Source organism: Zootoca vivipara, chromosome 10, assembly GCF_965207765.1.
Source record: "Zootoca vivipara chromosome 10, rZooViv2.hap1.1, whole genome shotgun sequence".
NCBI lineage: Eukaryota > Metazoa > Chordata > Lepidosauria > Squamata > Lacertidae > Zootoca > Zootoca vivipara.
Window position 1 is genome coordinate 11,520,867 of NC_142593.1, and position 23,940 is coordinate 11,544,806.

At 42.1% G+C, this 23,940-nt stretch overlaps 1 long non-coding RNA gene across 1 annotated transcript; it reads right to left on the minus strand.

Annotated features, from left to right (window-relative positions):
• Nucleotides 1-3,408: 3,408 nt before the first annotated feature.
• On the minus strand, nucleotides 3,409-23,769 carry LOC148684367 (uncharacterized). Its single transcript, XR_015946122.1, has 3 exons — nucleotides 23,632-23,769; nucleotides 5,402-5,472; nucleotides 3,409-3,784 (listed from the first exon to the last, which is right to left on the minus strand). It is a non-coding gene; the product is annotated as an uncharacterized LOC148684367 (long non-coding RNA).
• Between the last annotated feature and the right edge of the window lie 171 nt (nucleotides 23,770-23,940).

Here is a 23,940-nt window from a genome sequence, read left to right on the forward strand (position 1 = left end):
ATAATACAATTAATAATACCAATCATTAAGATGCCAAATTATACAATTTAGGTGGCCACCCCCGTGTGCGAGAATGAATGGTTTGATGATTTACTTTATTTTTGCCTTCCAAAATCATATAACTTTCAATTACACTCCAGTCAAAATTCCAATCCCTTATATCCCCCATTTTAGAATATTCAACAATAAATATAAATCTGACACAAATCCAGAAATATTTTCTGCGACTTCCCTCCCTCCTCTTCTGCAGTTTCTTATTTTTCTATCAAATTCTTACGGCATGTCTTAATCTATCCTTTTTACCCATTTATCCTTTTAAATTCCCTTAGAATCCATACTGCTCATGTTTATATCAATCCTACTAATGCTTTTAATAGTTTACAGTTTCAGTAAATTCCCCCCATTCTGCTACAAAGAGTTTATCATCCTAATCTCTTAATCTTCCAGTATGTTTTGCCATCTCTGCATATTCCATCAATTTTAGTTGCCAATCATCACTTTTTGAGGTCACTTCCTCTTTCAGATTTTGTGCATATATAATTCAGGCAGCCGTGGTAGCATGCATAAATAGTTTTTTTCTTATCTTTCGTCACCTCTTCTCCAAGTATACCTAAAGGGAAAGCTTCTGGTTTTCTAACAAAAGTTATTTTAAACATTTTTTCCCCAATTCATTATAAATCATTTCGCAGAAGGCTTTTGCAACTTTACAGGGCCACCTCATGTGAAAAAAGGGCCCTTTCTCTTTACACTTCCAACATATACTGTCTGCTCCTTCAAAGTCTGTAATTCCAGATCTGTACCCAACTCTTGAGACTCAGGCAATGATGCTTAGTGTGTGTCCAGATAGGGGTGGGGACTTTCAGATGGAGGGCCAGATTCCTTTCTAGGCAGGACTTCTGGGTGCTGTGCAATAATAGCAGACAGCAGGTTCTTCTCTACTAGAGTGACCTCCTTGGTGTGAGAGCATGGGGGAAATGCAGGGGCAACACGCACCCCCTTAAGGATTTTTACAGCCAAAGTAGAGCCCACCAGCAGTTATATAGTGGAAGGGACTTTCCTGGCTCACACCCCACCAAAGGGTCTTGCTCAGGAGAAAGAGAAGAACCTTCATTAGAGGTGAATACAATTTAGGTACAGCAGCAGGCAAAAGCCAACTCAGTCCCACAGCTTCTAGAAACGGGATGGAGGGCCAGAATTCCCAGGCTGAGAGAAAGATGGCAAAACCAGGATTTTTATTGAGACAGTGTGACTTTTGCAGCTGCTGCTAAAGTTGCAAAACAATGAAGCAGAGACGGAGCAATGGAGAACTTCTGAAATAACCATGGGACACCAGCCATAGCTGCCAAGTCTCCCGAATTCCCCGGGAAACCCGTTTTTCTAGCTGTCTGCAGCCGAAAAAAACGGATTTTTTTGTTTTTCCCCGGTTTATTCTGGCGCGGTGGCCATTTTGGAACTGGGCGGAGCATGCTCAGAAGCGACTTTTGATGCTGCTTTGCCCAGTTCCAAAATGGCCACAGCACGACTTCTGGTGCGGCGGCCATTTTGGAACAGGGCAGAGCAGCATCAAAAGTAGCTTCTGAGCATGCTCTGCCCAGTTCCAAAATGGCGGCAGCGCTACTTCCGGTCTCCTACTTCTGGTCCAATCCCTTATTTCTCAGGCCAAAACTTGGCAGCTATGACACTAGCTCCGCCCAAGGCATGTTGGAGAACAGCAACAACTGGCAAAAGATAGACATAATATATTACAAGGACAAGAAGAATCATTATGGACAGAATAATCGCCACACACAGGAAGTAGAGAATTTGAATGCTTCTCCTCTAGGTGTGGCAATCACCAGCACTAGAGGCATTGTGATACTTCCTCCCCAACTGCCAAAGCATTTGCTAAGGGAGGGTGGGACTGTACTGCAAATTAGTTGCCATTTTAAAGAAGATTAACATTGTCAATAATGGTCTCATGTTCTCTCCCCCAACCCAAAGGCTTCTGAAATTTGGGGTGGGGGAGACTTTTCACTAGTGCTATTTGTTTGTTTGTTTGCAAGACGAACTCAGCCTAAAATGCCTAGAGTGCTTGTAGATAGCTAGTGCATTCTCTTCTGCCATTTAAACCTTCTTTGCAAAGACAGAGATGAAGTGCTAATGAGCTTTAAAAAATCTTCATGGGAAAAGGGGGGGGAATAAGTGTTAAATCCTTGGCTATTCATTGCACTTCTTAAAATATTTCCAGGGTGTGAAGAACGAATAACTGTAAAATGCTAATAAAAGATATGAAGAGAGGGAGGAAAATGCTGGCGTAGTGGACTGCAACTGGGTGTAGGTGCCCAATTAACAATAAACTCTGCTTCTTTAGTTCCTTTCCGTTTATGGAAGGTTTCACAATCCTCATTTGCTGATCCTCATGACAACTATTTTGTGTGCTAAAAATTAGTGACGTGTCAGGTCAGCAACCCAATTTGCCTGGTCTGGATAGAAGGACCCACTTTGCAGAGTCCTTTGCAAGGGACTTTAGGGGACTCAGTGATCAGATGTCCCCTTTTAGCTTCAGCCAGATCTTTACCTTCCCATGGGTAGGCAAACTAAGGCCCGGGGGCCGGATCCAGCCCAATCACCTTCTCAATCCAGCCCTTGGACAGTTCGGGAATCAGCGTGTTTTTACATGAGTAGAATGTGTCCTTTAATTTAAAATGCATCTCTGGGTCATTTGTGGGGTCTGCCTGGTATTTTTACATGAGTAGAATGTGTGCTTTTATTTAAAATGAATCTCTGGGTTATTTGTGGGGCATAGGAATTCATTCATATATATTTTTTCAAAATATAGTCCCGTCCCGTCCCCCCAAGGTCTGAGGGACAGTGGACAGGCCCCCTGCTGAAAATGTTTGTTGACCCCTGACCTTCCCCAAGCCTAACACTGTGTATCTCACTCTGGCCACTGAGGTAGACTTATCTCTCCACCCCTGGAGGACCAAATTTGGCAGGTGAGCTGCAACCACCTGACTTCATAGTGACAGTGGGTGATGCTGAGCTCTGATACCCTGGCTGTTGGGACTTCAAAAAGAAGCAAGGGGCTGCTTGAAAGCCTTTTTGCAAACAACCCTATGTTGCTCTTTAACATCTGCTTTGAAACAACTTGCCCCGCTCTTTGAAATTCCAGTTTTCAGAGGTTCAAAGAACAGTACTAGGCAGTTTGAAAGCCTAGTACAACAGCCCCACTTTGAACCTCTGAAAACTGGAGGTTCAAAGAGCAAGATGGAACGGTTTGCAAAAGGGCTTTCAAATAACCCTGCACTGTACATTGCTGTATGCAACCAAATTGGACACGAGTGACCCTTCCGAGGGGTTCAGATAGGCTTATGATGGTACATGTGTGCGGGTAGGGTAAATTATACCTCTTCATAAGATTTCTGGCAGTTTAGAAAAAGTTTTAAATTCTTTATAACAAATAAAAGCAAAAGAGTCAAGTGTTTGCATTAGGCAAAGTTCCAGTGAAGCACATAACGAATTTAAACTGCATGATGGAAATGCCCCTATAGTTTCCGCGTGACTAGCACAGTACAGTATGTCTAGTATCTTTCTGCAAAACTGTTCTTGGTGATGAATCATCTGGTTAACCCAGACTCTCTCCATCCAGCATTTCAGAGGCTTGTTGTGCTCCAATTGTGCAACCTGCATAATGAGTTTGCAGAAATTTTAATATATGGTATTTGCACTAGTCTGTCATCGTACTGTTTTCATTGGCAGTTTCTCAAGGTTCCCAAGGCTGCGGCAGGGAAAGGTTGCTGCGAACCTGAAAAAAGAGACAAGACATGTACTTTTTGTAAACCAAGAAAATCTTTAATAAAAATAAATTTTGAAAAAGAAAGAAAAAGAAACAGTGTGATGATTTGGAGAGTGCCCGACTCCGTGTGAGTGTGTGTGTGTGTGTGTTTTCCAAACCCCAACTTGAATATGACAAATGACTTGTAATAACAATGTCTTCACAAGAGAAACAGGAATGTCTGCCATATAAAATGTTATCATTGAGCCTCACACCACTTTTGAAAGATGTGCCTTTTCAATAGACAATTTGCAAGTATTTATGCATATGAAACTGTCTGAGTTGTACCAAAATAATCCATACAAATAGGAAGTTTAAAAATATTATATAAATTGTTAAATGTAACCTGGATGTGTATCCAACAAGTGGCAGAATATGGGTAGAGAATTATGGGTAGAACGGCAACAGGTGTTTCTGGTCAAAGAAAGTTTCTAGTTTCTCAGTATGCATGGATGAAACTTCCTTTTTAAAACCACCTTTACCGCTATTTATAGCTACTTGTGTTGATGTTGGACTTTGGGTTTATATCACCTGTGGATTTTTCAAATGGGCTCAATATTGAAGCTTTGATAATCCACTATTTTACCATGCAATAAAGTTCAATTATTATAGCACAGTGGATTCAAGATGATGATCATTGAGGTTATATAATCACACCAGCAATATTTTTCTGAGAACTGATTACAAAGTCATCGATGAGCCATTTGAACCAGAGTTTTGTTTTGTTTGTTTGTTTTGCTGTTTAAACTTAAGCAAGTTTCCTTTTTGCCATTTACTCTTCATTACAGTTGCAGGGAGGGATGCGAGTGACGCTGTGGTCTAAACCACTGAGCTTCTTGGGCTTGCTGATCGGAAGGTCGGTGATCGAATCCACATGACCTGGAAAGCTGTCTGTGGACAAACACTGGCTCCCTTAGCCTGAAAGCGAGATGAGCATCACAACCCCATAGTCGCCTTTGACTGGACTTAACCATCCAGGGGTCCTTTACCTTTACCTTTTACAGTTGCAGTGGCAGGATATTGCTTTGGTTTATTTCTCTTCATATTTTTCCCCTAACAGGGACTTAATGAAGCTTACAAATAAAAATGTAGGGTGGAAATATATTTTTTAAATTATACATTAATGGAATTAAAAATATATGTTGATAGATAGGTTCTATTAAAAACATACTGTCACACTTATTGTCAAGTAAGTTTATAAGATTGCAGCCATAGTGAAATCATTCTTTAATAGTCTGGGTGATCCATTACAGTCCAGTACAAAGCCAGGATTCCTTCACCGATACCTTTTGCTGCCCGTCAGGCCTCACTGTCTCCGAGTTGGATCTAATTTTGCTGCACAGTTAATTCAGTGCTTCAGTTCAAGCATGTGGTCAGTGCACTAATGGCAAACTAGCGCAGTTCAGCATTTTGTAGATTTATGCCTTAGGATTCTATGTGACTAGGCCCTTGCATCATTGTGAAACCGCAGCAAAAGATAAGGTGTGAGTTGATATCATTTTATGCTGGCTTTGCAGTTACTAAGCCTGAAGAAAGTTAGATTCCACGGCCCTCTTCATGTTTTCTAACGGAAATGTGTGCGCATACCTTTTCAAGCTGGGCATCTTGCCAGAGATGTGAGACACTGCCAAAAAACTCTCAACCTGGAGCCCTTGTACCTATGAACAGAGAAAGAGCTCAGTATACCCCTCCAAAGGAACTATGAAAAGGAGCCATCTTAAATATGTCATGTGGAGAAACTAAGGCCCGTGGGCAACCAAAGGCCCGTGGGCTGGATGCGGCCCAATCGCCTTATAAATCCGGCTCACAGACGGTACGGGAATCAGCATGTTTTTACATGAGTAGAATGTGTGCTTTTATTTAAAATGCATCTCTGGGTTATTTGTGGGGCATAGGAATTTGATCAATTTTTTCCCAAAATATAGTCCGGTCCACCACATGGTCTGAGGGACGGTGGAATGGCCCATGGCTGAAAAGGTTGCTGACCCCTGTTATAAGAAATTTGGTTCTTGTTAGGAAATTGTTGACCTCCCCCTCTGAAAACAGTTTAGAATATATCAATATTTTTGAGGGCAAGAAAGAAGTTGGGAATAAAAACAATGGAAAAACTTGCAGCCTGGGATTGTGCTGCTGCACAGGGTGAAAAAAGCCCCTTCCCAGAGAGGGTATTCAACTGGAAGGGATCCGGGTGGTGCTATGGCCTAAACCACTGATCCTCTTGGGCTTGCAAATCGGAAGCTTGGCAGTTCGAATCCCCGCGATGGAGTGAGCTCCTTTTTTTACCTATGTCAACTGGCACCGAGTTCAGCCGCTATTCCTGCTATTTTTGAATTGTTACAAATATGCATTGAAATGCATTAAATTATCATATAATTATAGAATTGTGGAGTTGGAAGGGACTCTGAGTGCCATCTAGTCCAACCCCCTGCAATGCAGGAATCTTAGCTAAAGCATCCATGACAGATGGCCATCCAACCTCTGCTTAAAAACCTCCAAGGAAGGAGAGTCCACCACCTCTTCTGGGAAACTGTTCCACGGCTGAACAGCTCTTGTCATGAGAAAGTTTTTCTGAATGTTGAGTCGGAATCTCCTTCCCTGTACTTTGAAGCTATTGGTTCAAGTCCTACCCTCCAGAGCAGGAGAAAACAAGCTTTTCCCCCTCTTCCATGTAACAGCCCATGCTTGTCAACATCCTTCTTAAATTGTGGTGCCCCAAATTGGACACAGCAAACAAGTGTTTGCTGAATTTGTTTGCTGTTGCCTCATTCACTTGCCATCATGTTCTTTATTGCTGATTTTTATTGCTGTTGTGATTACCGTGTTGTAAAAGTGGAATGAAAATGCTAAATCAAATCAAGGGTGTGGCAGTTGTGGGCTGATGTTGATACAGCACCCCAGCCACCATTTTGTTCTCATTCCTGTCCGCTCCATCCCCAACCTTCCCATATCGAGTGGAAAAGACTGAAGAGGGCTTCCCAGAGGATATGGTTGAATGCTCTTATAAACCTCCCTGCAGTTGGGCACTCTGTATCATGAGGGACTTCTCAGCAGGCTGGGGGCTGGGCCTCAGGGCTGGAGTGCCTGTTTTGCATTCAAAAGTCCCCACGTTCAGTTCCTGGTATTTCCAAGTAGGACTAGGAAAAGATGGCTGCCTGAAACCCTGGAGAACCACTGTCAGGAATTTATTTATTTATTTATTTATACCCCGCCCATCTGGCTGGGTTTCCCCGGCCACTCTGGGCGGCTTCCAACAAATACCAGACTACATTAAAATATCACAGATTAAAAACTTCCCTAAACAGGGCTGCCTTTAGGTGTTTTCTAAGTGTCAGGTAGTTGTTTATCTCCTTGACCTCCAATGGGAGGGCGTTCCACAGGGCAGGGGCCACTACCGAGAAGGCCCCCTGCCTGGTTCCCTGTAGCTTTGCTTCTCGCAGTAAGGGAACCGCCAGAAGGCCCTCGCCACTGGATCTCAGTGTCCGGGCTAAACGATGGGGGTGGAGACGCTCCTTTGGAGACACTCCTTTGGGTATATAGGACCAAGGCTGTTTAGGGCTTTAAAGGTCAGCACCAACACTTTGAATTGTGCTCGGAAATGTATATATTACAGAGACAGAGGGCCTAGTGATCAATATAGGGCAGCTTCCTAGCTGGAAACTAGAACACAGTTTTGGTTGCTGACACCTTTGTTCCTTGAGACCAGCATTCTTAAGCAGTTTTATACCCTAAAGTGAACACATTATTTCTGCTTTTATTGACTCCAGTACTCTAATAATTTCTAGGTTAACCTGAAAATGACCGTTGATGGGAAATTCATAATTTCGAGGTGGTTTGTCTAATGGTTTCATTTGAAATGCTATCTCCCAAGGTACAGCTCTCAGCGGCCTCAGTCCATGCCTCTGTGTCTTCTGGGTTTGCATATGGTCGTTGGTTGCCTTAGCAACCATTAGCTCCATAATTGACAGCCAGCATTTCCAACCACTCCTTATCTTCCTAATTTATTCCTTTGTATTCCATTCAATCCCAACTGCAGTGATAACGTTTGAAGAAATGTTTTCTTTTCTGTCATTAGCTGCGTTCAATGTGTTTCGCGCACAGCATTAACAGTTTACCATTAGATTTTTTTTCCATCCAGTAACCCTGTTGAAATCCAGTAACGAGAATGGATGCTGGTATTTGCTACTTGAATCAATTGTGTTGGCAGAGACTGAGAGGCTGAACTTTCATTAACTGCTGCCACTTCCTCATCCTGTGAGTAACATGATATCACAAAGTGTAGCAAATGTTCTTCCTCTCCTCAATTTGCTGAAGTTTCACAGATAAAACTGACAGGCACAATCCATTTTGCTACGGCTGCTAAATGTTTCCTTTCATGAAATGCTCTCCTTGCAAATGCAGATGCCGCTAAGAACTCTGTTGATGTGTAAAAAAAAAATCTTGAAAAGCAGGCAAGAGTTTTATGGAATTGAATGTAATGACTAGGAAGCATTCTGTTAAGAATTTTCTGGCTTGCCCAGAAATATTTCACAGGCTATACAGGGGGGGGGGGGGGAGAAAAGAAGGAATGGACAATATCTATGACATCAAAGCTGACAAGAAAACAAAATCTCCCCCCCTCCCTACTTTTATTTCCCTTCTCACGAATTCTTATCTCATGCTTTTTGCCACCTCTTATAGCAGATGTTTCTAGCACAGAGAGGATTAGCATGGTTCCCTCCCATCGTGTGGGTGGCGCTGTGGTCTAAACCGCTGAGCCTCTTGCGCTTGCCGATCAGAAGGTTGACAGTTCAAATCCCTATGATGGGGTGAGCTCCCATTGCTCTGGCCCAGCTCCTGCCAACCTAGCAGATCAAAAGCACACCAGTGCAAGTAGATAAATAGGTACCACTGCGGCGGGAAGGTAAATGGTGTTTCTGTGCGCTCTGGTTTCCATCACAGTGTTCTTCTGTTGCACCAGAAGTGGATTAGTCATGCTGGCCACATGACCTGGAAAGCTGTTTGTGGACCAATGCCAGCTCCCTTGGACTGAAAGCAAGATGTGTGCTGCAACCCCATAGTAGCCTTTGACTGGACTTAACCATCCAGGGGTCCTTTACCTTTTTTACCTCCCAATGTAGTGGTCTAGAGCTAGGGGTAGCGAAAAGTGTCAATTTCAGTTTCTCTTCATTTCTCACTGTCGCAATCTTAAGTTCAGTTCTCCACATTTTCATATTGGTTTGTGAATCATAAAAATTCATGAAAACCATCAGCATTTGACTGAGAATTTTTTCTCCTATACTTACATTTATATGCAACTTTCTCTAATGTAAACATGTTGCAAAGCTATTTCTCCTAAAATAATACATTTGTCACTAACATATGCACTTTCATTTTTCATTTCATTTCTATGTTGCTTTATATTTTTAAAGAAAATACCTCAAAATGGTTTACAACACATTAAAACATCAAATAAAACAATCCAGAAAAAGCATTACTGAAGAAAGTCAAATATGGCGTATACACTCAAAGCAACATCATTAACAGGAAACTCAAATATTATCTTAAATATTTCAAAATAAAACATTACAAAGGAGATAAACTACAAAACACACATTTCACATAGAAAAGCTAACAAAAAAACACCTTGAAGATTTCAAAAGAAGACATTACTAAATGAAGTCAAATATAAAATGCACATTTGAAACAGAATAATAAGCAAGATAATAAAACATTATCACAAGCATAGAACCTTGCTGCTGCTGCTGCTGCTATTCCTGCCAATGGTGGTTCAATGACCTGGGCCTACATTTCAATGGTCTCTGTACCCTGCAAATACATTATTGCACACAGTTTATACATACACTGGAGAACCGGCACACCACAGAGATGTGTGCTAAGTCTCTACCAGTATTCATTGTATACATACGATTGTGTATCATCTGACTCGTCTACTGCAATTATTAAGTTTGCAGATGACACCACCATAACGGGTTTAATAACAGGTGGAGACGAATCAGCGAATAGAGGGGAGGTCCAAAAAATACATGGTGCCTAGAGAACAACTTGCACCTTAATATCAGCAAGACAAAGGAGATGGTGTTGGACTTCTGGAGCAAGAAAGGAGAACTAGCCCCGCTGTACATCGGGGAGGGCTGTGTGGAGAGAGTCTCTTCCTTTAAATTCCTAGTTTATCTCAGTGAAGACCTTACTTGGAAAATCAATACAACCCAGGTGGTTAAGAAAGCCCAACAGAGACTCCATTTCCTTAGAGTATTGCAAAAGAACAATGTCAATCAACATTTGATGATCTCCTTCTACTGGTCCATAATAGAAAGTGTCCTTTCATACTGCATCATGGTGTGGTATGCTGGCTTGACATCAATGGATAGGAAGTGCCAACAAAGGGTGGTGAATACAGCACAAGATATTATGGGCTGTCCCGTGAATCCGCTGGATAACATTGTGGAAGACTGTTGCCTCAGGAGAATGAGGAAAATTCTTAGGGATGACTAACACCCTGGCTTTTTTTGATCTCCTGCCCTCGGGAGCAGCAACAGGGTAAAGTCGCACCAACAGGGTAAAGAACAACTTCTATCCGTGGGCTGTTAGGCTGCTGAATGAAAAGATAACAACAGGGCAACTGACTTTCGGGTTTGGTGGGTGTGCGTCAGTAAATGAGGGGAATTAAGACTAAGAGAGCTGAGTGGGGGTGCTCATGTAATCTCACTGTATACAAGTTGTACAAGTGACAATAAAGTATTTCAGTTGTTCAGTTGAACTGCATTGCAACATTCAGACATGTGCAAATTTCAAAGGGTGGCTGTGTTTCAATTGCTTCCAGCTTGTTACTAACATACTTGGCAAGTAGCTTCTCTTACATGTTGTAGGCCTAGACCAGCCTAAAATCGCCCAGCTTTTCTTCTTGCCTCCTGGAAAATGACCAGTGTGGATTTCAGATTGAGGATAGGGCTTGGCTATCACTTAAAGGTCTTTTGCTGGCCTTTTGGGGGGAATTTAAAATTTTATGCATCTTCTACCATTTAACCCTAACCCCTGCACTCTTGATGACACCAACATAACTAGGAAGTGAAAGAAGCACACTGAGAAGAACAGAGGCTGTAGATAAAATGGCAAAACAGGAAGGTCTCCGGGAGGGCAAAGAGCACAGCAAGCTCTGTACAGTTGTATCTCCCACAATGGCCCAATTAAAAAGAGGTTTTTGGCAATGGTATTTTTACTTTCTTGGGTTCCATGATCACTGCAGATGGTAACAACAGTCACGAAATTAAAAGACGCCTGCTTCTTGGGAGAAAAGCAATGACAAACCTAGACACCATCTTAAAAAGCAGAGACATCACCTTGCCAACAAACGTCCGGATAGTTAAAGCTATGGTTTTCCCAGTAGTGATGTATGGAAGTGAGAGCTGGACCATAAAGAAGGCTGATCGCTTTTGAATTATGGTGGTGGAGGAGACTCTTGAGAGTTCCATGGACTGCAGGAAATCAGCCCTGAGTGCTCACTGGAAGGACAGATCCTGAAGCTGAGGCTGCAATACTTTGGCCACCTCATGAGAAGAGAAGACTCCCTGGAAAAGACCCTGATGTTGGGAAAGATTGAGGGCACAAGGAGAAGGGGACGACATGCTTGGACAGTGTTCTCGAAGCTACCAACATGAGTCTGACCAAACTGCGGGAGGCAGTGGAAGACAGGAGTGTCTAGCGTGCTCTGGTCCATGGGGTCACGAAGAGTCAGACACGACTAAACAACAACAACAAATTTCCCCCATAGATCGTCCTCTTCTTCTATATGATTGATAATTCAAGCCTCAATTATGCTTTCCCAACCAGCTTTATCTAGGATAGATGTTAGACTGGCATACATCTTTTTTTCTTTTTTTACAAATTTATTTGGTTTCTCAGATTAAAATTTTACAGTCACATGTGCAATACACAACATAAAAACAAGATTCCAAGAAATCTCCTGGACTTTCATCCTTCCCTTTGTGGGTCCAATTATTAACCATTTCCTCCTGCATCTTTTATGATACTCCAAATTCTTTACCTCTTCTATTATGTCCAGAATTCAACCTTAAACTACAAGTGATATTCCAATCCTACTTACGATTTTAACTGTTTACAATGGTCTTTAAGATAAGTTATAAATTTCCCCCATTCCTTATTAAAATTTTGGTCTTCCTGATTTCTGACTCTTCCGGTCATTTTAGCCATTTTAGCATAGTCCATTAACTTCAACTGCCATTCTTCTCTGGAAGGGACTTTATCCTCTTTCCATCTCTGGGCCAGTAACAACCATGCAGCCATGGTCACATACATAAATAGTCTTTTTCTGCTCCTTTGGAATTTCGGCACCTAGAATTCCTAAAAGGAAGACTTCAGGCTTTTTAACAAAGGTTGTTTAAAACATTAATTTTTTCAACTCATTATATTAGACTGGCATACATCTAGGTCAGTAACTAAGGTGGATTTCCACTGGCTCCTTCTTAAAAGTTTGGTATTTTACTGGCTACTTTCTAGCAAGAAGGCTGATTGCAGGGAACAAGGGGGAAATGCAGGGTCTCTGCATGTGGCAGTCCTCTGGTGGCAGGGTGGGGGAGAAAGCAGAAGTTGGGGAAGGGGCAGGTGGAACTGGGTGGAGGAATGAGAGGGGGAAATGGGAGGGTCAGAAGAACTTAAGTGTGTGACAGAGACAATTCTAGGGCTCTGGCGACAGAGCAGAAGAAAGCTGGAGAGCGGGAGAATTTGTGGTTTGGGGGAAATAGCTGGAGGGAGCATTGGGAGGAATAAGGCAGATATGGGAGGGAGAGGACAATGTAAGAGAGAGAGCGCACTCTAATGGGTTAATGTATCTAGGAACAGAAGGCTCTGTGGTCTTCCTGGATTGGAAGTTTACATTCATTTACTTTTCTGTTTGCTTCTGTTATAGGCCACTTCGCCTATCAAGAACGGCAACGTAGTAATCGTGACAACTCATCTATCAAATGCAGAGGGTTGCTTTGGGGCTCTTGTTTCATGTCTGAATGACAGACACTCTGGCCCAAAGGAACATGGAAACTTTTCCCCAGGCTCAACTTGAATCAGAAGCATGCTTGTGAATTTCAGCTTCAAAATGTTTCCCAAAATCCAATTAGATAAAATGAGATGTTTTGATGCCAAGAGCCTGTCCTCTCAAGTCTAGTAGAGTCCAATGCCTTGTACATCTTTTTTCTAACAACATCAATGTCCCCAGCATAATGAGACTTTAAAATTAAATATAAGGAAACTTGGGAATCTATTATAAATGGAGTAAAAATAGAAACCCATTCAACTAGGATAAATAGGCATACCCTCTTCGTCTTCTTTTAAATCAACTCATCCATACTGGTGGTAGCTCAGCCAGATCAATCTGCCATGGCCAGTTTTGTTGCACAAGGACAGAACTGCACAAAAATGAAATACCTTATTATGGCTTTAACAACTAACTGGCTCTCCATTTTCCCAATACAGGGAAGGCAGAAAGCCAAAGGGCTGTTTTCAGCTTTTAAATAAGTGTTTTAATGATTGTTCGCCCTTGGTGAAATTAAATTTGCAGACTGAATCTGATGGGCAGGAGGTCATCCTTGAACTGAATGACAAAGTGCTGAAAGCCGAAATTGGGGCATGAAAAATTAGCACTTCTATAAAGAGCCTCTTTGAGAAATGCACGCACAGACAAAATAGGACTCTAAGCTGCCGAGGTGTCACATGCAGCCATATTTATAACCATTCAAGAGCAGCTTTCGCAGACCACTTTTGGTTCTATTTTTACAGAAAGGTCAATTGTCACCTGTTTAGAAGCATGGGGAAAAGCTGGCCAATTTTGCCTTGATGCTTAAAGTACCTTCTTGGGAACTGTGAAAAAGAACTGCCTGCAGTTCTATGCAATTGAGCAGTCCCATCCCCTAGCCTGATTGACAGGCAGGAGAGCTAAAAGGAGCAGTCCTCTAAATGGAAACAGTGTGATAGGTAACTTCTAAATGCCAGAGGGATGGAGTCCATGCTTTTTGTTGGTGTGAGCAGTTAGCATGCCTTAATACGTGCATTAAATTTGCAGCCAGATCCGTCCCCCACTTTTACTGAGTGAATCAATGGGATGGTCATCTGCAAGGCAGGCTGTTTGAAAGGTTACTGAGGAAAAAGCCCCGGCTGTCACTCATGGAAGGCTAAAAGTGATGTAGTAAGACAAGGAATTGAATTGAAGGATCTTCTGCTCCCTTCAATCCCTATCACTTCTACAAACCAGACACCAGAGAGAATGCCAGTGACTTCTCATTAGCAGACAGGCTCTTGAGAGTTCTGCAACTTGAGAAAATGTCATATTCTGGGAGCCAGAAGTCACAGAACATTTTTTTAATATAAATTAAAGAAAACACTTTCTAATGTTAAACTGAGACCACTGTTACAAACTTGAAGTTCATTCTCGTTCTGCAGTATCTGGATGCTACAGAGTGATATGTGAGGCTTAAATTCAGCTTTAAGCTCAGCTGTTACATTAATGTCCCATTGCTGCATTCCAGAAGTGACTACAGGGGAGAGGCATTGGTCATGTGAACGAGCTTTCTAGTCAACAACATGGGTTTCATTGCAAATTGATCTGGTGCAGCAAAAACAAAACAAAACAAAACCTACTTCAAACCTTATTTGTGACAATGCCCTAATTCTACAGTTTCGAACACAGAAATGGATCCTTAGTGAGCAATCCTATTCACGTTTACCTGAAAGTGAGCCCCAATGAACATAGGGGGGCTTAATGAATAAATGCATAGCATGGTAATACACATTTCATGGGGGGGGGATGTTTTTGACGGTGTTCCTTACCTTTATCTCATTATCCTGGCCTCTTGTAATATTATTCAAGTATAGCTTGCATTCTCAGAAAATCCCAACTTTTTTGGTTCAAAAGGGAACATTCTAAGAGGCAGCTAGGTTGTGCCTTTGATACCGGCTTAGATGAATATTTTATCTTCAAGTCTATTCCTGGATCTATCTAAAACATCTGAAAATGATGATGTCTATTGCATCTTTGAAGCAGAGGTGCTGAGCAATCCAGAGCTGAACTTCATTTACCTGTACTGGGTATGTTGTTCAGACCCCCCCCCCCCCGAGATGATAGATGATAGATGATAGATAGATAGATAGATAGATAGATAGATAGATAGATAGATAGATAGATAGATAGGCAGACCACCACCACCCCAACCCTAGAAGTTAATAAATGGTCAGATTTTGGTTATTTAGGATATACAAGGTGTAGAGGAGCTTCTGGAGTAGCCTCCGCAAAAATGAACACTGTCCACTCCCCTTGCCCGGAAGTATGAAGAGAGACTGGGGGTTTGAGAGGTTGGCAGGGCAACTGGGCATGATGTCACAGAGAGAGTTTGGGGCTGGCTGGCTGAAGGCAGGCAGAGAGAGATGCTTTGACTCCAGTGCTGCATTGCTGTGAGGTACAATCCCCTCTTCAGATGGCTGTGCTGTGAAATCTAGACTCCCTCAATCTAAATGCAGGTGCAAATATGTGAATAAAACTTATTTCTTAAAGCTACGACAGCCTCCACTGCATCTTCAATTCTTCAAAGCAGCACAGACCCTGGTTGAGGGCCAAGACCTCTGGAACCCTATGCATGGGCTGGCAGCGACTGGGGTGGCCAGTAGCAATATTTTAGGACCCACCCTATTTTCCTGTTTTTAAAGTTACAATTTCATTTTGCAAATTACAGTACGATAAACGACTATCTGATATAGCCTCTCCAAAACCCAGTGTGGGTAACGGGAGTTCATGTTAGGGATGGAAACCATGCAGTATTAAATTGATGTGATGTTGTTGGGTTTTTTATTTATTTTTTAAGCATTATGCAATCTGCTCCGGGACGTTATGGGGAAGTGTAAGATAACATCATCACCATAGCTAAAATAAGGCAGACTCGTCAATATCCTATACAAAGGGACAGGATTAAGCTTATGTGTCGCTGACCATGAGAAGAGTTGCATGGGGCTTGTATTTCCATGCTTCCATGCACCCATGCTTAGATCAGTGCCTGCTGTGCTAACGGAGGCCGCCAGATCTTTATCATATCTCTTGCAAAAAGCTCTCCAGTTAGTTACGTTCCTAAGTAACTGTAACAAAAGCAACATGCTAAAGTCCAGATCTCCCAGGCTGGGGGTGGCTGGAACTTGTTTTGTAAGCAGGTTCAGGATTCAGATCATGCCATATCAAGTTTGAACCAGATCCCTCTGTCTGGATTTTATCCAAAGTCCTCCATGCAGCCCACTGGTTAATAATTCTAAAGCTTTGAGTGACTATATGCCACTCACTTAAGTTACGTAGCCTATCTGTTAATGTAAGATTGTCTTCTATAAGGAAACGTATAAGACAACTCTGGTTTTTCAGCTTTAAAGGCTGCTATTACAAAATAGTGTTTGATATGTACTGCAGAGAATGACTGGGAAGGCATATCTGCTCTTCTTGAAACCACCAGTGAAATACAATTATAATAATGCCACTCATCTGAGTTCCTGCAATGCATTGTGCCATCTGCTGGAAAAAGGAAACAATCCAACACAGAAACTTCACTACCCTCTACAGGGATTCAGAGAATACATTAAAACACCAATGTCTAGCAATTTTAACAGTTAACAGTACATTTCCCACCTGGGAAATACTAAATACTTGCCTTGTGCAGAACCCACACTGAAATATGTATCTATCACCTAGCTCTGTATTTATTTAGATGATTTTGATACCCTCCCTTTGCTCAAGCCACAGAGTGGTTTACAGCAAGCAAATAGATTTTTTTAAATAAATAAATCATGCAATCCCTTTAAAACACATAGAAAATCACTTAAAGATCAATCACAAAGAGTAGCTACAATCAACTGTCTCTACTCCAAAACGCTGCTGAAAAAGATGTTCCCTAATGAAGAGACTATAGAGAGAGGGGACTTGGCAGGGAAGGAGTGCCATATACGAGGAGACATCTCTGAAAAGGCTCTTGCCTGCCACCCTCTCCATCACATACCTTATACTTGCCCAGAAAACAACTGCTACCCCATGCAGATACTTTTAACATGTTTTAATATGTTCATGGCCTGCTGTCCCTACCAGCATTCTTGCCACCGTATTTTGCAGTACTGTCAGAGGAGTCAAATATACAGTTGCAAATAAAATGCTTTAAGTGTGTTGTAAAAGTGCATTATACAAATGTGACACTAGATGGCGATGGTGAGCTATGGGAAATTCAATACGATTTTTTTTTTCCAAAATGTTTAAGAAAGCATTTCACAACTTTTTTTTAATGTGTGTAGATTCCACAAGGGACTGGCGGAGCTCCAAGGAGTTTGGGGTAGAGGCAGGGGGCATCCATACTATACAGAATGCATATAGATACACCATTAAAATACCATGTTAGCCAAATTTTGCATACACATATATCCTAAAATACAAACTAAAACACATGAGTTTCTACAGTGCTTTTTTCTGGGGGGGGGCACAGGGGTGCACATATTCCTAAACATTTTGTGAATCTTTGTACTTTTGTCCATTTACTGTATTTATTTTTCCCAATTTGAACTATAAAATTGTGGTTTTTCTTGAGTCAAAATAGAGTACCACTAAACATTTTTTTTAAAGAAAATGAGCACTGAGTTTCTAAAAATGGCAAGGCACAGTACAACTTGTAAGGATACAATTAACAAAAGATCCATAAAAACATTAATAAAACATCAACAAAAATAATAATAAATGCTGACTGGTTAAAAGAAAAGAAAAAATCATGTTGTAAAGGCCTACCTAAACAAAATGTTTTTAAAAGATGTCTGAAAGAAAGAAGGGGTGGTTTCTGGTAGAGAGTTGCACAGAGCAGGGCCTGCTAGACTAAAGGCTTGCTTCCTAGTGAAGGTCAAGCTAGCCTTAAGGGGTGTGGGGGACCACCAGAAGTACCCCTTCAGAGGATCTGAGTGACCAAGGTGGAGCACAAGGAACCAGGGGGCTCCTAGTGTTGAACCTCAGTTGCTTATGGCTTATGAATTACTGCAAATACTTTGAACCTGACCCAACAGCAAATCAACAACCAGTGCAGCTCTCAGCATCGGAGCATCATGCTGCTGGTAATCTGCTCCTGTGAACAGTCTGGCCTCTGTATTCTGCACTAATTTCAGCATCCAGATCAGATGCAAGGGAATCCTCACATTAAGGTAATGAAGACTTGAGGTTAACAATGCATGGGCCACTGTGGTCAGGCTGTCAGGGTCCAGGAGTGGAGTACCAGCTGAAGCTGGTGAAAAGCACTCCTGGCCACAAAAATCCCTTGCGCCTTCAGTGAAGGAGAAATGCAAGATAATGTTGCTATTTCATGTTGTGTGCATCTTATTCTCACAGTCCTGATTTCCAGCTTCTCCTTTACCTCCAGTTTCACAAATCCCTTTTCATCTAGCCTGCCCAGTCCAGAGAAGTGGTATTTAACGTGCTCTCCGCTTGGTTTGTCTGAAAGCCTCAGGATATCTGCATGACTGAATATAATACAGAGTGACGTACTGCCAATTTACGATGCAGCTTTAAACTGCACAAACCCATTTGTGCCTCACAGTTATGAACCCTCAGAATCTGAACTGACCAGTTAACTTAGCACACATCCCCAATAGCCTCCCTCATCTCAAGGGAACACGCCTGCTGGCAGATCCATCTTTGAATGATGAGTGAGATGATAAAAATACAGGCATCCTGCTGGTGGAATGAATGAGTATTCAGAAAGCTGCATGGTGAAGGGTAGTACTGTAGAGGGAGAATTTGGACGTGGCACGAAATGTCCACGGTTTTATTATTTATTTGATCTCGAAGTAAACTCAGAGCAGAAATGATATCCAAACCCAACCCCGAAAAGATGACATGCAGAAATTTGAAGAACCGTAAGACAGCAAAATATATAGCAGAAGAACAGAAGCAATGGCGGGAGGGAGTGAAGGAAAAATAATGGCCATCAAACGATAGTTGGCGAGGGCATCTGGTGTGGAATTTGGGGAAATACTAAAGAAGGCAATACTTTGGCAACTCAAGTGCTAAACCAATTAGGTAAAAAACCAGCAAACGGTATTGAACAGGCAACCAGCACACTTAGTTAACATAACACAGAAGCCCTGCTCCTCTTGTTACTAAAATTTGGTAGGAGACTTTTGAATATAAACATAGCAAGACTGCAGGTCTGAACACAAAATAATCTGGACCAGGATTTCCCAAGGATTTAAAATACTGTAAAAATAAAATAGCCACTATTTATAGAAATACCACTCTCAGAACTTTCTGTGTATCATCTCTTTCTGTCCTCCTAGTCTATTGATTTTTTTATTTATTGAATTTATATACCACCCCATACCCATGGGTCTCAGGGTGGTTTGCAGAATAAATAATTCCCCCATGATGTGTCTATATTTCCATGGTGCAGAATAACACTTCACACATCTGATAGAGTGGCCTGTACTCCATGAAAGTTTGTGCCATAATACATTTGTCTCACCGGAGATTCTTTGTTGTTTTTATCTAACACTAATAGACGTTTATCAGAATATTGCAAACTGTGTCAGGGATAGTTGCCAGAATCTTCATAACCTGTGCATGTCAGCGTTTTAATTTTCATTTGTACTGTGCATGCAATTTTAGCCCCCACTTAATTTTTTTTTGGGAGGGGGGAATAGCACGACAGCATATTTGTCTGTAACCACTTAGGCTCGGGGCAGGGAGGATGCAAGCCCACAGCAGCAGGGGATATTATTCACATGTGGTTAAGCTAGCTGGACACTTTGTAGACTTGCAGTTTCCGTTCTCATCACCAGCCCCTTTAAGCAGTATAATGTCTGATAACAAAACAGGTATTCTTCATGTTTTCTTTAGCATGCACATTACTGCTCTCATTTTCTCTACCCTGTTTCCCTGAAAATAAGACATACCCATAAAATGAGCCATAGCAGGATTCCTAAGCATTTGCGCAATATAAGCCATACCTCGAAAATAAGACATAGTGATAGGCGCAGTTCTGGAGGGCGCCAAGGAAGAGGCGAGGCTGGAAGCGTAATAAAAAAATGAGACATCCCCTGAAAATAAGCCATAGTGTGTTGTCTTGAGGAAAAGATAAATAGAAGACAGTGTCTTGTTTTCGGGAAAACACGGTATATACCTGATTTGAGAAATGAAGAAAACTCGCATATGCTGTAACCATACTATGCATAGGCAGAATGTTGAATCTGATGCACAATTCCCTGAAGATCTCAAGGAATTGTGTTCATTTGGACAGAGGCATTTCCAAAGTTAGGCTGTGCCCAAACCATTTAGGAATGTATACTGATCACGACTAGCAACTTGAAATATGTCCCCAAAATAATAGGAAACCAGTTCAGTATCAGATATAGGCTTTAGCATTACAGTATGTGCTTCACCTTCCTGTTCTAGCTATGAAGCAGCAAACTGTACTGTATTCTGCACCAGAGGATCTTTAGAGCAATGTGCACAGACAATCCCATTGCAGCTTATATATATATATATATATATATATATATATATATATATATATATATATATGTACTACAGTTATAAACAAAACAAGACACTTGTCATTTAGACATCAAGAGTTTCCACCCTGCTATTACTACCAATGTTGATGGTATTTTAAGGGAAATTCCCTGTTCTGCTTTACTAGAATATTTTGCCCAGCCCGTTTTAGATGTGGACACAGGTGAGCTACAGAACACTTCATATAATGCAAAGCAGCCATGGGTGGCATGATACACTGAGAGAAACTAATAAATAATGAACTTATGATTCTGCAAGTCTTTCCTACTTTTGAGCAATGGCATTTTGCCATATTTTATGGTAGAATTACATTCTGTGGTCGGGGCTGTTCTTAACCTGCCCCAAAACAAATTACCTCAAGCAATACCATTCTGCATGCAAAATAGATGTTATCTGCACAAAATTTGTAAAAACGTGTATTTTGTTATTTGAACAAATGTTTTATAATGCTTGCTTATTTTCTGATATGGCAGCAGCAAGGCCTGACCGATCTTACCACTGCCTAGCCCCCTCTGTATGGGCAGTTTGTCATGGAAATTTTATATATATATATATATATATATATATATATATATATATATATATATATAAAGTCTGACCCAATGCATCCCTTTCAGCTCTGATTCTATAGAATTACTGTATACCAAAGGAGCTCCTGTTTAGCAAGGCTGTGTGTCTTGACTAAGTTAAGACTGCATGACTTGAGGGAGCACAAACATTTCAATAAGAGGATGGTATGATGGCAGATGGCAGTAAATTTAACACTGTGTGCACACTGAAGGGCATCACCCAAATTACTCATGCTAAGCAGGGTGAGGTCTCAGAATTAGCTCAGAAATATACAGAAGGGAAACATCTGTTTGTGGGCTGTCAATGAAATCTCTGCATAGCAGAGAAATGGGCAAACATACCTTTCAGGGTGATTGAAGAACTAGAGAGGGAATGCATTCCAGAAATGCATTTCTGTAGCAATTAAATGATATAACCTCAATGTCAAAACTGTTTTAATAGCTGGAGACAATTGTTTCTGGACATAATGAGCATTTCATTAATTTAGGGGTTGTTCACACAAGAGTTTAATGTAAATGTGAACAGCAGGTTTGTGGAAAACCTCCATGGTTTATTCTTTTTTTTAATGACCAGGAATTAACAGCTCCAGTATGCATGCATATGACAGATCACTGCCCCCCCCCCCAAACAACCCTGCTCTTGCACAATTCCTGGGGATGTGAAAGTGTGTACACATTGGTAAAGAAATACCTGAATGCATGCCTGTTGTTTTGTTTTAATGGTAATGGAGGGTAGGTATGTAATTGAAGGGAGAGGACATGCATATGCCGCATACAGCGGTACCTTGGTTTACAACCATAACCCGTTCCGGAAGTCTGGTTGTAAACCAAAACAGGTTGTAACCCAAGGCGCGCTTTTACCAATGGGGCCTCTCCCCCAAAATTGGTTGTAATAATAATAATAAAGGGTTGTAATCCAAAAAAGGGGACACACACTTCCGGGTTTGACATGGTTGTAATCCAAAATGGTTGTAATCCAAAGGGGTTGCAAACCAAGGTACCACTCTAGATACATCCCATCAAGAACCACCCACAAGTGTATATGGAAATACTGGCTTACAATTCAGATGCAGAACATTTAAAATGCTCATCTGTGATACTCATACTTGCACCTGTGTGCACATGGAAAAAACAGATCAGAGCTACTCATTGTTTGAGATAATACCCCCATAGGGATACAGTCTCAGTCTCTTCATCCAGCACTTCATTTCCAGCACTGTAGATTTATCCTGCTTGTGGCACTCTTCACTTTTCAAATTACAAATAATTACACAATATCCAAGGGAGAAACAAAGCGGCTCAACCTGCTGGATGGGAATTCTGCCTATTGGGAAATTTGGAAAAGGCAGGTCCTTAGTTCTTGCACAACCTAATCTACCTTTTCCATCACTCACACCTTTGCAAAGAAGGAGTGGCTGGGAATGCCCTGGCATTATGGGAAATCACTGCAGCTGGGGTAGCAAACCTACTTAAACTTAATTTCCAAGAGTTCCTGAAGTGTGGAGCAATGTTCTTTGCTGTTGTGGCTGAGTTTAGCTAGGAAGCATATATATATGCAAGGACAATTGCCAAATTAACAATACAGTGCCCCCCATTACTTCATTGAAAATCTGAAAGGTTGTGCTATCCTCAATTATCTATCATGCAGGCAAAGGAAGCTGCCACATAGATAGCAAAATGAATGGGGCCACCCAGGAAAATATAATACTTTGGCAGGCACATTTTTAACTATAAACAATCTTATACTCATACAGAGAGAGAGAGAGAGAGAGAGAGAGAGAGAGAGAGAGAGAGAGAGAGAGAGAGAGAGAGAGAGAGAGAGAGAGAGAGTATATTATCCTAATTTCCAGATCAGGGATGTACACCATCATTCCTGACTGTCTGGGACTGATGGGAAGTGCTGAGTCCAACATCCAAGCAGGTAAGACCCAAGGACGTTCACATGTTACAGCCCGGCATGGAAATCCACAGTAATGTCACTGGGTCGCATGCAAGAGTGCTGCTTTTGGCCCACCAAAGGGCTTAGGCATACCCAGTCTAACTGACAGACATCCCTTTTTTGGGGGGGGGACATATATTTTCCCCCCTAAAACTCTCCTGGTATGCTCCAGGGCATATACTAGTGACAATCACCTGAAGGAGAACGTTCTACAGGCTGCATATGAACAAAATGAACTCAAGGAACTGCAGAAAGAAGGGGAAGGCAGTCAAGTTTAAATGTTAAAATGATAGTAAAATTAGTGAAATGTATGGATTTGAAAAGCATAAATATTTTTAAAATATTTATCTACTTTTAGTTAAGTATTTTTATTTATTCACTTGATTTTTTTGGGGGGGGGGGGTGCAGCTGCGCACCCCACCCCACCCCACGACTTCAACGTTAAGCATGCACCAGATTTCAGGATAAATCCTAGAGTTAGGAAGGGTACCCCGGAGGTCATCTAGCCCAACCCCCGCTGCCAGGCAGGAGCCAATCGCTGCGGCGTGCGCAGAAAAAGCAGAATCTGCGCTTTTACTTGGCATGGAAATAAAAAGCGAGGGCAGGGAAGGGGAGATTCCAGCCGAGCGCAGAGGCGCAGGGGAATCGGCAAGCGGGTCGGGACCCATCTTCCCTAGCGCCTTCGTCCCACTCGGGGTGCCGAAAGCCGGTCTCTTTTTCTCTCGCCCCAAACACACACCCCGTTTAAACCGCTCTTAAGCAAATGAAGGCAGCTGGCCTTGGCGCCGACGAGGAAGTGCCGCTCTGCCGAAACAACAGCCGCTGAGGAAACTCGAAAATGAGGAAGCGGGCGCTCCAGTCATCCTGAACGGACCCGGGGCTCCTCCGGCGGGGGCCTGGCAGGCGTGGCCCGCGAGAGACCGCCGAGCCTAGGCCGGCCTTCTTCGCCGCGGACACTCGGGCTGCTGCTTAGCGGAAAGGGCGCGGAGGAGGCACGGCCAGCGAAGAAGAAGAAGGCTCGACGGCTTGAGGGGCGCCGCCGCCTCGG